The sequence below is a fragment of the Pseudophryne corroboree genome, chromosome 9, assembly GCF_028390025.1.
Source record: "Pseudophryne corroboree isolate aPseCor3 chromosome 9, aPseCor3.hap2, whole genome shotgun sequence".
Taxonomy (NCBI): Eukaryota; Metazoa; Chordata; class Amphibia; order Anura; family Myobatrachidae; genus Pseudophryne; species Pseudophryne corroboree.
This window is the reverse complement of record NC_086452.1, coordinates 292,630,098-292,647,024: the sequence shown is the minus strand read 5'-3', so window position 1 is coordinate 292,647,024 and position 16,927 is coordinate 292,630,098. Positions and strand designations below refer to the sequence as shown.

Below are 16,927 nucleotides of genomic sequence, written 5' to 3'. Positions count from 1 at the left end.
TATTTGCCTTAAAAAAACTCTTTGGTTGCTTTTGCAGTATGCTTCGGGTCATTGTCCATCTACACTGTGAATCGCCATCCAATGAGTTTTGAAGCATTTGACTGAATATGAGCAGATAATATTGCCCGAAACACTTCAGAATTCATCCTGCTGCTTTTGTCAGCAGTCACATTATCAATAAATACAAGGGAACCAGTTCCATTGGCAGCCATACATGCCCACGCCATGACACTACCACCACGCTTCACTGATGAAGTGGTATGTTTTGGATCATGAGCAGTTCCTTTCCTTCTCCATACTCTTCTCTTCCCATCACTCTGGTACAAGTTGATCTTTGTCTCATCTGTCCATAGGATGTTGTTCCAGAACTGTAAAGGCTCTTTTAGATGTTGTTTGTCAAACTCTAATCTGGACTTCCTGTTTTTGTGGCTCACCAATGGTTTACATCTTGTGGTGAACCCTCTATATCAGGGCTGGCCAAACCAGTCCTCGAGATCTACCAACCGTTCACATTTTCCAGACCACCTAGCTGGTGCACAGGTGTAGTCATTACTAATTAAGATGTGCTGCATTCATTCCTAACTGACAATTCTAAAGATCTCCAGTAGGACTGGAAAACATGAACTGTTGGTAGATCTCGATGACCGGTTTGGCCAGCCCTGCTCTATATTCACTCTTGTGAAGTATTATCTTGATTGTTGACTTTGACACACATACACCTACTTCCTGGAGAGTGTTCTTGATCTGGGCAACTGTTGTGAAGGGGTTTTTCTTCACCAGGGAAATAATTCTTCCGTCATCCACCACAGTTGTTTTCCCGTAGTCTTCCGGGTCTTTTGGTGTTGCTGAGCTCTCCGGTACATTCTTTCTTTTTAATAATGTTCCAAACAGTTGATTTGGCCACACCTAATGTTTTTGCTATCTCTCTGATGGGTTTGTTTTGATTTTTCAGCCTAATGATGGCTTGCTTCACTGATAGTGGCAGCTCTTTGGATCTCATATTGAAAGTCGACAGCAACAGATTCCAAATGCAGATGTCACACCTAGATTCTACTCCAGACCTTTTACCTGCTTAATTGATGATGAAATAATGAGGGAATAGCCCACTCCTGTCCATGAAATAGCTTTTGAGTCGATTGTCCCATTACTTTTGGTTCCTTAAAAAGTGGGAGGCACATATAGAAACTGTTGTAATTCCTACACCGTTCACCTGATTTGGCTGTAAATACCCTCAAATTAAAGCAGAAAGTCTGCAGTTAAAGCACACCTTGTTGTGGATGACAGAGTAGTTTGTTGGTACTGCAGCCTCCAATATAGGTGCTGCATTTTCATCTAGCCAGGTCTCTGTAATACAGGCTAGATCTGCAGATTCAATAAGGTCAGCAATTGTTGCAGTCTTGTTTCTTATAGATCTGGCATTACAAAGGACTGACCTGATTGGGCATACCAGAGGGCCTTCAGTTTTCTTTATGTTAAGTGCAGGAGCTCTGGGTATGGGGGTCACAAAGCGAGAGTTGACAGTTCTGTTCTTCCAAACACAGGGCCGTCTTTTGGGTATCACTTCTATTTGATTGTTCTTTGAATATGGGGGTGAGCAGGTGGGCAAAGGACTTAGGTGGTTACCGGGGGAAATACATTTCCGGCCTGCTCGCTTCCCACGAATGCGCCTGTGTTTTCTTTTTAAAATGCCAAGGGATGGGAGAATAGAAGCCTGTGATGGTGAGATAGGAACTGCGGAACGTGGTGGGCAGAGTGAAATAATGAAGCTGGAGGAATACATATACATTTGGTCATCAATGACAGATTACTATAAGTATGAGCTGCATATGATGATGAGAGAGGGAGAGAAAGCAGTGTTGTTTTTTCTTTTTTTTTTCTTTTTGTGTTTTGTTTTACCCCGATTCGGTATGTGATCCAAAATTATAATGGTTTTATGAACAAAGTTATTGCTATAACCTATTGGGTATATTTGAAGCAAGTGATAAATAACATAACTGCTGATTTAGTCAATTATCCTAGGATAGGCAGTCTTGTGGGAAGGTGTTAGAAGCCACTTCCTACTATGTAGGTGTGAAAAGTCTCAGTGTGAGAGGCCTTTGAAGTAGATTTCTTGTGGGGGTAGTGATAACGTGTCCTGGGAAATGGATCCTGATTTGAAACAGTGAGCCTTCAGCAAAACAGAGCCTGAATATACTGATATTAGTTGATTAATGCAATAAGTCAGTTATTTGTTGCTCAGAGAACAGAGGTGGATGATGTCTAAGTGAGGGGCTGGTTGTAGCCAAAGATAGGTTGTAGTCCACAGTACCTTATCTGGGATGTCCAATGCAGAGTACAGCAGCTGCTAAACTGAAGGACTTCTCAGTGGAAGTATGCAGAGGATTCAATCCAGTGTGTGTCTCATCGCAGGAATGCAATCCTTTGGTTTTGATGAGATGTCTGCGTAGCGTAGTACAAGTTAAAGGTAAGTCCTTGGATATTTATGGTGATTCATAGGTCAGTTGTGGTGAATTTAAGCTGTTTTATGGAGATGATCAGGAGCATGCAAAAGGTCAGGCAGCCATCTTGGGCACCAGTATTGTAATTAAAGCAATGAAAGCCATTCTTTCTCCGGCAGGGTCCACAGGTTATCCACAGGATAACATTGGGATATGATGGAGCGACAGCGGATTGGCACCAAACAGTCACAAGCTTTCTAGCCTTCCAGAATGCACCAGGCTCGTCCATATAATCCCACCCACTGACTCGGTCAAATCAGTTTTTTGTTTGGTGTGGCAAGAGCCGGACCATGGTCACAGGGCTGCTGGGTTTGGCAGCACTAAGCTTTATTTGATTTATTTTTATAGTCTTACTATGTTTTTTGAGTGATCTTTCCTAACATCATCTTACATGTATATTGGAAAGAGTCGCTCCAACAACTCTCCGCCGTGTCGAAACAACGCTTACCCACGGTACAAGTGCTGTCTCGACGGGCGTCTGTGTCGGATGTTACTAGCAGGTCCAGCAGACGTTACCAGGCTGTGGCCAGAGCACAGGGAGAAGGTAAGGCATCGGTTCTGCTTAGAAGGGGAATACGGACACAGCTGCACTGATTTGGGAGGAGACTACCAAACAGTAGCTGGCGCGCCGCCACCATGGGTGCTTCAGCGCTAGGCTTTAGGGATCATAAGGCGCCAGGATTAGTTGAGGCTGCGATCCCTAAGGTTGATGTCAGCAGCAGACGCTCTCCTGGTCGCCCCTTCCCCCAGTTCATGACCAGTTATCGTGCGTCTCCCGCCATGAACAGATTGTCTCACTTCCGTCTCAGACGCTACCACGAGGGGACTCGGTTGCAGCATAGTCCGCTGCGTCTGTATACACTAAGGTTTACCGCAAAGAGACTGGGTCGCAGACATGAGCGTCTGCATGCACTAACGTTCACTGAGCATCTGTGTTCACAATAAATGACCAGAGCGGCAGTGTACACTAGTAGCGTCTGGATCCACTCAGCGCTCGCTAACATATTGATCGATCCTGGAAGTGGGGTAAGTCTCCCTGTATCCGACTCTGAGTACGGGTTATACAGCACTAAATTTCTATCTACTTTTGTTAGTATGAATAGTTAACTTTAGTGCCTATTGCATATGAGTTTTATGTGCAATACTGTGGTTTTCTTCGCAATGCGTCTGAATACTTGAAAGATCTGTATAGAACAGAATTCAGTAATATGTACTCCTACATGCTTTGAGATGTGTTCGTAGTTGATAATCTGCACATATTGTGTGTGTGTGTATATATATATATATATATATATATATATATATGTGTGTGAAGCGAGTGAACCAACCGCGCCAATATGCGTTCGCCAATCAACACTAGTAGTTTAGACCAAAAATTAAGAAAATATTTCGTGAAATCAAATAATATATAAGTAAATATATATACACCTATATAATCTCCCTTGAAGGACACTCCCTTGAATTTAGTAGGGCGTCTGCTACACCTTAAGAAAAAAGCATTGGTAAAGTGCTTTATGGGTCATGTATATGGAACGATGGATAAGGTGTTTCAAAGCGACCAATGATGTCACATAGAATTTGGGAGACCTTAAATATATAAAAAAAGGTTGTCAATTTATTACTAAATACACCAGTAAAAGACAGTAACACCACTAAAATCACAAAAAAAAGATGTTAAAAAAACTTTTTAGAGCAAACTAAAAAATACAGAGAATTTATTCCTAAAAATATTTTAAAAAATGGGTAACATAGACTGCATAAAATGATGGTATAGACAAGATAAAAAAGAACCATAAAACTGCTTAACTTGAGAAGATGGGTTTAGTCTGGTAACACCCAACGCGTTTCGTCCTATCTGGACTTCATCAAGGGGTGATCTATGTGTGGGACAGCTCAGATATATATATATACATATACTAATGAGGAAGTGATTGTTACATCACTTCCTGTCAATTAGTGATTCAGAATTGGAGGATGCATTTTACATTGCAAAAACACAGTGTCAGTGCTCCCTCTACATTGATAACACAATGCTGAGGAAAAACGCTATATTAAGTGTAATATTTTAATACTTATAGGTTGTTTTTAAGTCTTTTCCGGGGACTTCCGGTCCGGACTGAGGGTGGCGTCACTTCCGCCCCTCTTCCGGCGTCCGGTGCCTCCCTCTGCGCATGCGCCGGCCCCGAATGCTGGTAATCGGGTCTCCGAGCGCTACTGCGCATGCGCCCGTCTAGTGCGGCCTGATCATGTGACGCTTGATGACCCTGCTCCGGATTTCAACACGGCTTTCATTTTCTTGCGCTCATGCGCTCATCAAATGTAGTCTAATCGGGTGACATTTGATGTCCCTGCTCCGGATGTCAACAAACGGCGGCCATTTTCTTGTAGTACGAAGTGCTGACAGATAATTCTATTGTAAAAAGTCCAATCCCGGCGGCCATTTTTGATGGGGAAATTTCAGATGTTTCATAATGGTACTCGTAAGCCGTGGATGTGTTTAAAAAGGAAGAAACAAAAGAGAGTAGTTTTAGTGCTTCAATTGCATTGTTGTGGTTATTAATTTTACCTAGTCCATACTTATAAACATTAGATATGGGTATATTCTATTATGTATGTATAGCCAATTGAGTTAATGAACAAAAACAATGGGGGCAGTGGCCAAAATATGTAATGATGATCAATATCCGCATTGCACAGTTAGGTGGGGGGCATAATGACCCCTTTAGAAATAAAAGAGTGTGTATTACACCTCATTTTACACGCGCACATGCGCATTTAGACCATGTACATTCCAGTGCGTATTTTAATCTTTATGTTCAAACAACAGATCTAGATATATATATATATATATATATATATATATATATATACACAGATTCCCCTGTGTATTCGGTTCATTCAATCTGGCATGGAGGCTGCACCAGAGCTCCCCATAGAGAATAATTGATTTCAGAAGAGAGGTTTGAAAAATAGAGGTACAGACATCCTCATATTCCTCTTTCAGAACTACAGCACCCAGTCTTCCATGATGGTCTCCCATCTATGTACTGGCTGGGCCCAACACTGCTTGGCTTCCAAGATCGGGCGGAATTGGGCATCTCCAGTGTGGTATGGCTGTAATGATGATGTGAACCGAGGTGTAGGAATGTGCATGGAAGAGGAGAGGAAAAGGAGGAAAATAAGGAGGGTTGCTCTGGTGATAAAGGGGAGATGTAAAAACTGGCTTACGTTATAGAAACGGGGCTATTTCATAGCCCTCGTTGAAGCCGTCTGGATGCAGAGTGTTCAGTTCGAAAATCCAGTACATCTCCCTTCTGGATAGAAGGTTGGAGAGATCTCCACCTCTCTCTCCAAGCGCAACCATCTCGATACCTTTGAACGTTAGCTCCTCGGGGTCAGAATTGTGGCATAGATGGAAATGTTTCGACACCGCATGTGTCAGGACCTTGTTTTTGATGTTCCTCACGTGTTCCTGAATACGGAGCTTCAAGGGTCTCTTGGTTTTCCCAATATATTTCATCTTGCATGAACACTCCAGCATGTAGATAACCGAGACGGTGTTGCAGTTAATAAATTGTTTAATTGTATAGTCTTTGGTATCGCTGTTATTTTTGAAAGTTCTCCTATTGGGATGCAGATACCGACACACATTGCAGCGACCACATTTGTAGCACCCCACACATTTTGGCATTCTAGAGGGTACTTCCGGGTTTCTCAACATGCTTGGTGCCACAAGATCTTTGAGATTTTTAGACTTCCTGAATACCACAGATGGTTCTTTTGGGAGATAGTCTTTTAAAATGGGATCCATCAGGAGGACATTCCAGTGTTTTTTCAAAGTTCTTTTTATAAGGTGCTCGTGCCTACTGTATGTAGTGATGAACTTCACAGTGTCCTCCTTTTTCTCCCTTGTTTTATAATTTAGAAGGTGTTTCCTCTCAAGTTTCTTTACTTTGGCGTTAGCTTCTTCCAGTAGATGGTTCGGGTATCCTTTCTCCTTAAATCTTCCAGTATAGACTTGCAGCTGTTGGTCTCGGTCATCATTATTCTTACAGTTCCTGGTTATTCTGGTGAATTGCGAGAGTGGTATGTTATCCTTCCATTGTCGACTGTGGTTGCTCTTATAGTGCACATAGCTGTTCATATCGACCTTTTTGATGTAGTTCTCGGTAACCACTTCTTTCCCTGAGTGTGTCAGTACCAGGTCCAGAAATTCAATCTTATCCATACTATCATTAGCAGTGAAGCGGAGGTTCATAGTGTTGTTAGATATATATAAAAAAAAAAATCTTTAAAACTTGAATCGTCGCCATCCCATATGATTAAAATGTCGTCTATATATCGTTTGTAAAAACGATATTCTGCTGAAAAGGATGATCTTTAAAAATGTAGTCATTTTCCCATTGTCCCATAAAAAGGTTAGCAAAACTTGGTGCAAATATTGTCCCCATGGCGGTTCCACAGATTTGAAGAAAGAAATCATTTAAAAACTTAAAATAGTTACGTTTTAAAATGAAACTCATCAGTTCGCATATAAAAATTCTGTGTTCATCTGTGATCTGACCATCTTTGCTCAAAAAAATATTGCAGGCTTCAATTCCTTTGTCGTGTTCTATACAGGTATAAAGTGACTGTACATCAATGGTGACCCATCTATATGTATCTTGCCATTCGAATGATTCCATTAGATTAAGAACTGAGGTAGTGTCTTTAAGATATGCTGGTAGATTTATCACGTGTTTCCTCAGAAATACATCCACATATTCCGATAAATGGGATGTTAGGGAATCAATCCCAGCAACAGTGGGTCTGCCTGGGGGATTAGTCATAGATTTGTGCACTTTGGGTAAAAAGTAAAAAATGGGGGTTGTGGGGTTGGAATTAAAAAGGTATTGGTATTCATCTTTGGTGAGGATCTCACTTCTGAAACCTTTCAGGAGGATGCCTCTGAGTTCCTCCGCATACATTTCTTTCGGATCTGTAGGGAGTGGTATATAAGAATTTTTGTCCCCTAAAAGCCTTTTTGCCTCTTCAACATAGGCCTCCCGATCCATTACAACCAACCCCCCCCTTTGTCAGCAGATTTTATGACAATATTTTTGTTGTCCTGAGACTCCTAACCAAAGAAGTGAAAGCATGGTGGGACGTGAAGGGGCTAGAGCACTACATTAGCGTGGACAGAGTACCCAGGGGACTCAGGATCATGAAGCAACCCACATTTGGAACAGACAATCCAGAGTTCATTAAAGAATGGGATAATACACTCCACAGCTGTTCGGTCAAACTTATGCGATTACTCATTACGGAGAAGAAACGTATCATCTCCGCTCTAGAATCGGAGATCAAGGAGACTGAGGTAAAACTGGAAGTATTTAAAGATAAGGAGGACTTCAAGATAAATGAAAAGGTACTTAACAAGAAACTAGAACACATCGAAGATGAGGTTATAAGAAATAAAGGGAAAAAATAAAGTTTTGCTAACCTTTTTATGGGACAATGGGAAAATGACTACATTTTTAAAGATCATCCTTTTCAGCAGAATATCGTTTTTTACAAACGATATATAGACGACATTTTAATCATATGGGATGGCGACGATTCAAGTTTTAAAGAATTTTTTTTATATATATCTAACAACACTATGAACCTCCGCTTCACTGCTAATGATAGTACGGATAAGATTGAATTTCTGGACCTGGTACTGACACACTCAGGGAAAGAAGTGGTTACCGAGAACTACATCAAAAAGGTCGATATGAACAGCTATGTGCACTATAAGAGCAACCACAGTCGACAATGGAAGGATAACATACCACTCTCGCAATTCACCAGAATAACCAGGAACTGTAAGAATAATGATGACCGAGACCAACAGCTGCAAGTCTATACTGGAAGATTTAAGGAGAAAGGATACCCGAACCATCTACTGGAAGAAGCTAACGCCAAAGTAAAGAAACTTGAGAGGAAACACCTTCTAAATTATAAAACAAGGGAGAAAAAGGAGGACACTGTGAAGTTCATCACTACATACAGTAGGCACGAGCACCTTATAAAAAGAACTTTGAAAAAACACTGGAATGTCCTCCTGATGGATCCCATTTTAAAAGACTATCTCCCAAAAGAACCATCTGTGGTATTCAGGAAGTCTAAAAATCTCAAAGATCTTGTGGCACCAAGCATGTTGAGAAACCCGGAAGTACCCTCTAGAATGCCAAAATGTGTGGGGTGCTACAAATGTGGTCGCTGCAATGTGTGTCGGTATCTGCATCCCAATAGGAGAACTTTCAAAAATAACAGCGATACCAAAGACTATACAATTAAACAATTTATTAACTGCAACACCGTCTCGGTTATCTACATGCTGGAGTGTTCATGCAAGATGAAATATATTGGGAAAACCAAGAGACCCTTGAAGCTCCGTATTCAGGAACACGTGAGGAACATCAAAAACAAGGTCCTGACACATGCGGTGTCGAAACATTTCCATCTATGCCACAATTCTGACCCCGAGGAGCTAACGTTCAAAGGTATCGAGATGGTTGCGCTTGGAGAGAGAGGTGGAGATCTCTCCAACCTTCTATCCAGAAGGGAGATGTACTGGATTTTCGAACTGAACACTCTGCATCCAGACGGCTTCAACGAGGGCTATGAAATAGCCCCGTTTCTATAACGTAAGCCAGTTTTTACATCTCCTCTTTATCACCAGAGCAACCCTCCTTATTTTCCTCCTTTTTCCTCTCCTCTTCCATGCACATTCCTACACCTCGGTTCACATCATCATTACAGCCATACCACACTGGAGATGCCCAATTCCGCCCGATCTTGGAAGCCAAGCAGTGTTGGGCCCAGCCAGTACATAGATGGGAGACCATCATGGAAGACTGGGTGCTGTAGTTCTGAAAGAGGAATATGAGGATGTCTGTACCTCTATTTTTCAAACCTCTCTTCTGAAATCAATTATTCTCTATGGGGAGCTCTGGTGCAGCCTCCATGCCAGATTGAATGAACCGAATACACAGGGGAATCTGTGTATGTATATATATATATATATATATATATATATCTAGATCTGTTGTTTGAACATAAAGATTAAAATACGCACTGGAATGTACATGGTCTAAATGCGCATGTGCGCGTGTAAAATGAGGTGTAATACACACTCTTTTATTTCTAAAGGGGTCATTATGCCCCCCACCTAACTGTGCAATGCGGATATTGATCATCATTACATATTTTGGCCACTGCCCCCATTGTTTTTGTTCATTAACTCAATTGGCTATACATACATAATAGAATATACCCATATCTAATGTTTATAAGTATGGACTAGGTAAAATTAATAACCACAACAATGCAATTGAAGCACTAAAACTACTCTCTTTTGTTTCTTCCTTTTTAAACACATCCACGGCTTACGAGTACCATTATGAAACATCTGAAATTTCCCCATCAAAAATGGCCGCCGGGATTGGACTTTTTACAATAGAATTATCTGTCAGCACTTCGTACTAGCAGGGACATCAAATGTCACCCGATTAGACTACATTTGATGAGCGCATGAGCGCAAGAAAATGAAAGCCGTGTTGAAATCCGGAGCAGGGTCATCAAGCGTCACATGATCAGGCCGCACTAGACGGGCGCATGCGCAGTAGCGCTCGGAGACCCGATTACCAGCATTCGGGGCCGGCGCATGCGCAGAGGGAGGCACCGGACGCCGGAAGAGGGGCGGAAGTGACGCCACCCTCAGTCCGGACCGGAAGTCCCCGGAAAAGACTTAAAAACAACCTATAAGTATTAAAATATTACACTTAATATAGCGTTTTTCCTCAGCATTGTGTTATCAATGTAGAGGGAGCACTGACACTGTGTTTTTGCAATGTAAAATGCATCCTCCAATTCTGAATCACTAATTGACAGGAAGTGATGTAACAATCACTTCCTCATTAGTATATGTATATATATATCTGAGCTGTCCCACACATAGATCACCCCTTGATGAAGTCCAGATAGGACGAAACGCGTTGGGTGTTACCAGACTAAACCCATCTTCTCAAGTTAAGCAGTTTTATGGTTCTTTTTTATCTTGTCTATACCATCATTTTATGCAGTCTATGTTACCCATTTTTTAAAATATTTTTAGGAATAAATTCTCTATTTTTTAGTTTGCTCTAAAAAGTTTTTTTAACATCTTTTTTTTTTGTGATTTTAGTGGTGTTACTGTCTTTTACTGGTGTATTTAGTAATAAATTGACAACCTTTTTTTATATATTTAAGGTCTCCCAAATTCTATGTGACATCATTGGTCGCTTTGAAACACCTTATCCATCGTTCCATATATATATATATATATATATATATATATATATATGTGTCTGTGTGTGTGTGTGTGTGTATATATATATATATATATATATATATATATATATATGTATGTATAATTATAATGTTTGGCAAAAACTGTGTTATCCTCTATGATCTGGTACAGGATGGTTATGTGTAAAAATGATTTGCTGTTTAGCATAATACATTCCTGATTTACATCAGGTATAGATAGACCCATTGAGACGATGTTTGCACAGACTTTGTACAGTTTAGCTGAAATGTTAATTCTTACATTATTAACACATGCTGCTCACTGATTGTGGTGTATATCCCCAACAGCATCTCGTATAAGACAAGCTGATGACCGAATGTAAATAAATCATCGACTTCACAGGCTACACATGATAATCATCAGAGGATGAAAGCTCTATATTCACTACTTCAGCATAGGAAGAACAGGTAAAAGATATCCGCTAAATAAATAAGCTGAATAAATGAGAGCAAAAATAGGCTAGTCTGTCAATAGAGGCAGCAGAACCTGGGGTAAAAAATAAGGCACTTCTGTTTAAATGTCCCAAAAGGGCCTCAGCACGAGGGCAGAATTCATGAAAAAGGTTTGGGTTACACCCAATAAAATAGAATGCCCAGTAAATGGAATTCCAATATCTTTTTCAAGCTAGGGACTGTTTAAAATAGGGAAGTGCCTCCCAAAATAGATATGCATATCGTTTGATAATGCAAAAATCTATAGGGCCTCTGCCATCAAAAGAATAAGACCATATTGTCTTTGGGGCAGTCATAAGGCCAGCCAGGACTTCACCTTGCCATCTACGGCTACACCACACTGGATAGGCCCAATCTCACTAGATTTGGAAGCTAAGCAGTGTTCGGAATGGTTAGTTCTTGGAGGGGAGACCACCTTGAAATACCAGGTGCTGTAGGTACATTGGGCTGAGGTACTGGAAGACAGGTTTTACCGCCTGCAAGGGAGTAAGAATCCCATATAGCTCATATGGACACTAATGTTCTAGGGCATCAGCATAACAATCACTGTTTAAGAACAGCTTGGTTCACATACATGGGAAGCTGATTCAGAATCTAAGAAGGTTCTGGAAATTTTTGCCTTGGCTGGATGTTTCTGTTTGAGTTAACAGTTATTCCGGAGTCAAGAACAGACTTCAAGAAGGTCACGTTCCCTTCCACATATAACCCTAAATCTAGGGGTCTGGTTTGGCCTTGTCGGTTATAAAGAAATGTAACAGCCCCAATACAATAAGTTTGGTAAGGCAAAGAAGCAAAGGCAACCAGAGGCCAGCTTCCAAACCAGAGGCCATCAGCATGATGGTGTGGGTCTCCTTCTGGTGGATTCCAGAAGGATAAGGGGCCGACTTCTCCAGTTTGCACAGATTTGATAGCAATCTATAGATAGATGCCTGGGTGCAGGAAGCGGTATTTCTAAGGTTATACTTTCCCTTCTGGAACCATTCTCCTAAAAGGTTTCGGTCTCGGACCATCTCGAGTAGAGGCGTAGGCGAGGGATTGGCATGAAGCAATTCAGAAAATGTTTTGTCAGGAATAGTCATTCCAGTAACCCATGCACAATGGGGGGGTTTATTCCCACCTGGGTCAAAAACAATCCCTCGCCCCATTATTAAGTTCAAAAACAGAAATTTGGGTAACACGGTTTAAGTGGAGGCAACTCCATAGTTGGGTGGGGAGCCAATATATTATAGGGTATTCCTGGATAAGCCAGGAATCTTACCTTCAGGCTCCTATAACACTGTCCATCAGTGTTATCTAAAGGTTTACCATCCTTCAGCAAAACTTCAGTTAGGCCTTACCCTTTGGGTTAGCCACAGCCCCAGAGTATTTCCCAAAATGATTATGGCAATTTATCTCCGTTAGTAGAGGTTAAGAAAATTTGCCATACCTTGACCACCTTCCTATCCTGACACAAATACAGGAAAGGTTCTGTGTCATCTACAACATACAAATAACTTGTCTGCAGAGGCACGGGTGGTTCGTAAATGGGATCATCTCTGATTCCGTAAACATAACTCACGGTGAGGGCTATACTGAATTTGAGTTTGCAGAAAGTAGTTACCTCGGAACAAGATATCCAAAGCAAAACTAGGAGAGTGGTTACAATGTCAAACAATATCAATTCACGCAGCAATGCGAATGATGGGTTTGATGGTGTTAACAATACACATGGTGGAGTGGGCATAATTCCACTCAAGACTTTTTCAGCATCTCCTCCATCTAAGGCGGCATCACACTGGATATGTCCAATCACAATTGATGTTGGAAGTTAAGCAATGTTGTACCTGGTTAAATTCTCCGAGTGCAAGACCATCTGTGAGTACCAGGTGGTGTAGATGGGCCAGATGGTCAGTACACAAACAAGTACGTGGTACTGGCAAAAAAAGGTAAGAAGCAGCCTGGGGGCTACAGACATTCCATCTAGATCAGAGGATGGAAAGGAAAGAACCTAGGCGCTGAATATATGAAAAATATCTATATATTTATGGATATATATATATCTATCTATCCATACATCGTAACGCCGGCACTCTGGATGCCCCCTAGGGCTTGCTTACTCTGGTGCCCTCCATCTGGGTTTGGCAACCCCCATATGTAGATCAAAAAATGAGGCGGCACTCAGAGATTTGTTGAAAAGAAAACAGGGGTGTATTCAAATCATCACATCAAAATGTGATGTGATGATTTGAATACACACCTATTTGCTTTTCAACAAATCTCTGAGTGCCGCCTCATTTTTTGAGATATATATATATATATATATATATATATATATATATATATATATATATAGTTCACATCTGTTACTCCCGTTCGCTGTTGAAAACAAACCTCTGTAAGTTTGTATAAATTGTAAAGGAAAGGAAGAAAAATGCAACTGCGCCCGGGATTGTTTATATATGGATATCAATAAAAAATACTGTTAAAAATTAACTGTGCACAGTATACAATTTATATATATTTGATAGTGTTATGTTCTTAATTGGATACATTCTTATATGTTTATTTATTTCTTATATAAATTGTATACTGTGTACAGTTAATTTTTAACAGTATTTTTTATTGATATCCATATATAAACAATCTATGTGCAATAATTAATCAGCGTGTTGTATTCTTGACACTCAGTGGCTTGTGTTTATATGCAATCAATTGTCCAATCAAGGTTTTATTCAATCATCTGTTAATCCTGGGCGCAGTTGCATTTATCTTCCTTTCCTAGATCAGAGGATACCTTATTCTATTTGGATATCAGGTGGGGAAATCCTGACGACAAATACAAGTCTTCGGCTATGGAGGCCATTATCCGGAAAATTATGATTCCAGGGATTATGGACCACAGAAGAAAGGTGCCTGCTAATAAACCTGTTAGCACTTCAGGCCATATACTGGGTCCTGATTCGGGCATGGGACATTCCTAAAGGAAGATTGGTCCAGATTCGCAAGGACAAGGAAATGGCAGTAGTGTACCTCAACTTTCAAAGAGGAACATGCAGATAAATAGCAAGAAAGGAGGTAAATCGCATACTAAAGTGTGCAGAACTCCATCTTCCAGCCTTGTCCTCAGGGTTTGTTCCGGGAGTCCTAAACTGAAGAGCTGATTTCTCAGTCAACACGCCATTCAGGTAAATGAATGGGCTTTACACCCTAAAGTAGTTTCATACTCGGGTAGACAAATGGGCTTGGCCAGAGATAATTCTCATGGTGTCCCATCTGAACAACAAAAGCCATAATCGGGTCAGGAACAAAGGAAGTGATCTTTGTGGATATCTTTTTAATGGGAATTTTATTTCTCTTATGTGTCTCTCAAATCATCCTGCTACTCAGGATCGTGAGGAAAATACAACAAAGATGCCGGGATTCTAACAAGCCCCGGCTTGGCCCAGAAGACGTTGAATACCTTTTCTGTTTCCTCTACGCCCAGACTAAGACAGGGTCCTTGATTATCACAGATATCTGGATCAACTGTTTTGATGGCGTGGCTCTTGAAATCTATATACTGAGGTCCAGAGGATTCTCACAAATGCTCAGAGCAAGGAAAAACTTCCTTGACTCGTATTTATCACCAAATATGGCAAGCTTATATGCAATGGTGCAAAGAAAGAGGTATGGACCTGAAATCTTGCAGAGTTTCCAGGGGTTTAGCATTTTTTTTCAAACAGGAATAGATAAAGGTGTAGTGGTGGCTTCCTTGGAAATACAAGTGTCTGCATTGACTATATGGTTCCGAAAGAAAAAGGCCAAATTGCAGGATGTGCGCACTTTTTCCCAGGGAATGCTGCGCATTCAACCTTCCCTTTTCCCTACTACAGGGTCAGGGAATCTAAATCTAGTCCTCAAAGCCTGCCAAGTTGCTCTGTTTAAACCACTAAGTGAAGTGGATTTTTTTTTTTTTTGTAAAAACGATTTATTGGGTTTTCCGAAATTTTTCCATTGATATATATAAAATCAATAACATGCCGACAATATTGGTACATTGTTAACTTCAAGGCATCAAAGTACATTGAGAAGAAAAACAAAAAACAAAGGATGATAGTCAGTGCAAAATAATGCCCAAAAATTCGGGCAAAGGACTACAGTGTACAGAACATTTGCTACATCCAAAAGAATGCTGAAAGAAATTACAAACAGTCTTGTTATTCAAATCCAATGTACCAGGCATAAATGGATAACATCAGAAAAAATTATGAGAGGTATGCTAAGAATAAAAAGGGGGAAGGGTGGGGAGGAACACAAAACAGAGGGAAGGAGGGAAAAGGCAGTGGCAACTCCGAAATACAAAAATAAGTTATCGTGGTGGATAGGAATTACATTAACTTCTGCCTTAAAAACCAATCAGTGCCCTCAAACACTGTTTGAAGTTGATCTTGTATACTCTGGGGAAGTTGAACTATATAGTCACCCCATTTTTTATAAAACTTTACTACACCAGTCTCAATCTCTGGAAATGCAGCACTTCGTTCATAATAAAGTATTTTTAAAATATCTGACTGAAGTTCGTGTAGAAAAGGGGGGGATCTAGAGATCCAGTGCCGTAAAATAAGTTTACTGGCGATGGTCAAAATAACCGTTAATATAGGAGATAATCTAGTTTTGCATAGTCCTAAATCCCATTCATCGAAATTCAATAGAAGGCAAGGGAATAGGGGCTTTGATAAGACATAGAGAAAAAAGTTTATTGATATAAGTGACAACTTTATCCCAAAATCGTCTGATCTTCCTACATTCCCAGAAGTTATGAAAAAAAATCAGCTTTACAGGTATTACATTTTGGGCATCTGCCCGTTTCTTCTGCTACCATAAATTTTCTCTGCGCTTGAGAGATGTATGCCCTATGTATAATCCTTAGATGTGTTTCCTGCAGTGTCGCTGAGGGGATACGTTTAAGGGTGGCCTCACAATGATCAGTCCAAACAGTAGATGACTGAATGGAAGGGATGTCTCGAGTCCAGCTCCTGAGGGAGCGAGACCAAACTGCTACCGTAGATGGCTCCAACAAAAATGGATATAAATAACGAATTTTGTATGGTTTGATTTTAATGTAAGCCATAGTTTCTAGAATCGCATCTTTGGGTTGGGACACACTTGGTTTTACAGTTTTGGTTTGAGCATAGTGCTTAGCCTGTAGATACATAAAGAACCACCCTCTCTGTGGACCAAAAGTATTTTGGAGATAATCAAAAGTGCAGATGGTGCCACCCGGATCAAAGATGTCTTTTACCGCAATTATCCCCTTCGCTTTCCAGTTCATATAAAATGAATTATCTAGACCTGGAATAAAACTGGGATTTCCCCAAAAGGTAGCAAACGGAGTGTCCGTATGATCCCTGTGTAAGCGTTTATTGATGGCACACCAACTTCTATAAACATCTGCAAATAATATATTTGAGTGAATGGGTGCAGGGATCAATGATTTGGGAGAGTGCAATAATGCGTTAGAGGAAAAAGGGAAGAAAAGTGCATCTTCTAGTGCAGTATTGGTAAATACAGAGGTTTGCCCCAACCAGTCTGAGATATATCGAAAATGAGTTGCTTGGGTGAAAGTGGTAACATCTGGTACAGCA

General features: G+C 40.6%; 2 pseudogenes; one reads left to right on the top strand and one right to left on the bottom strand.

Annotated features, from left to right (window-relative positions):
• Positions 1 to 5,501: 5,501 nt before the first annotated feature.
• Positions 5,502 to 5,620, bottom strand: LOC134963531 (5S ribosomal RNA; annotated as a pseudogene).
• A 3,656-nt stretch (positions 5,621 to 9,276) lies between these two features.
• LOC134963530 (5S ribosomal RNA) lies at positions 9,277 to 9,395 on the top strand (annotated as a pseudogene).
• Positions 9,396 to 16,927: the final 7,532 nt, after the last annotated feature.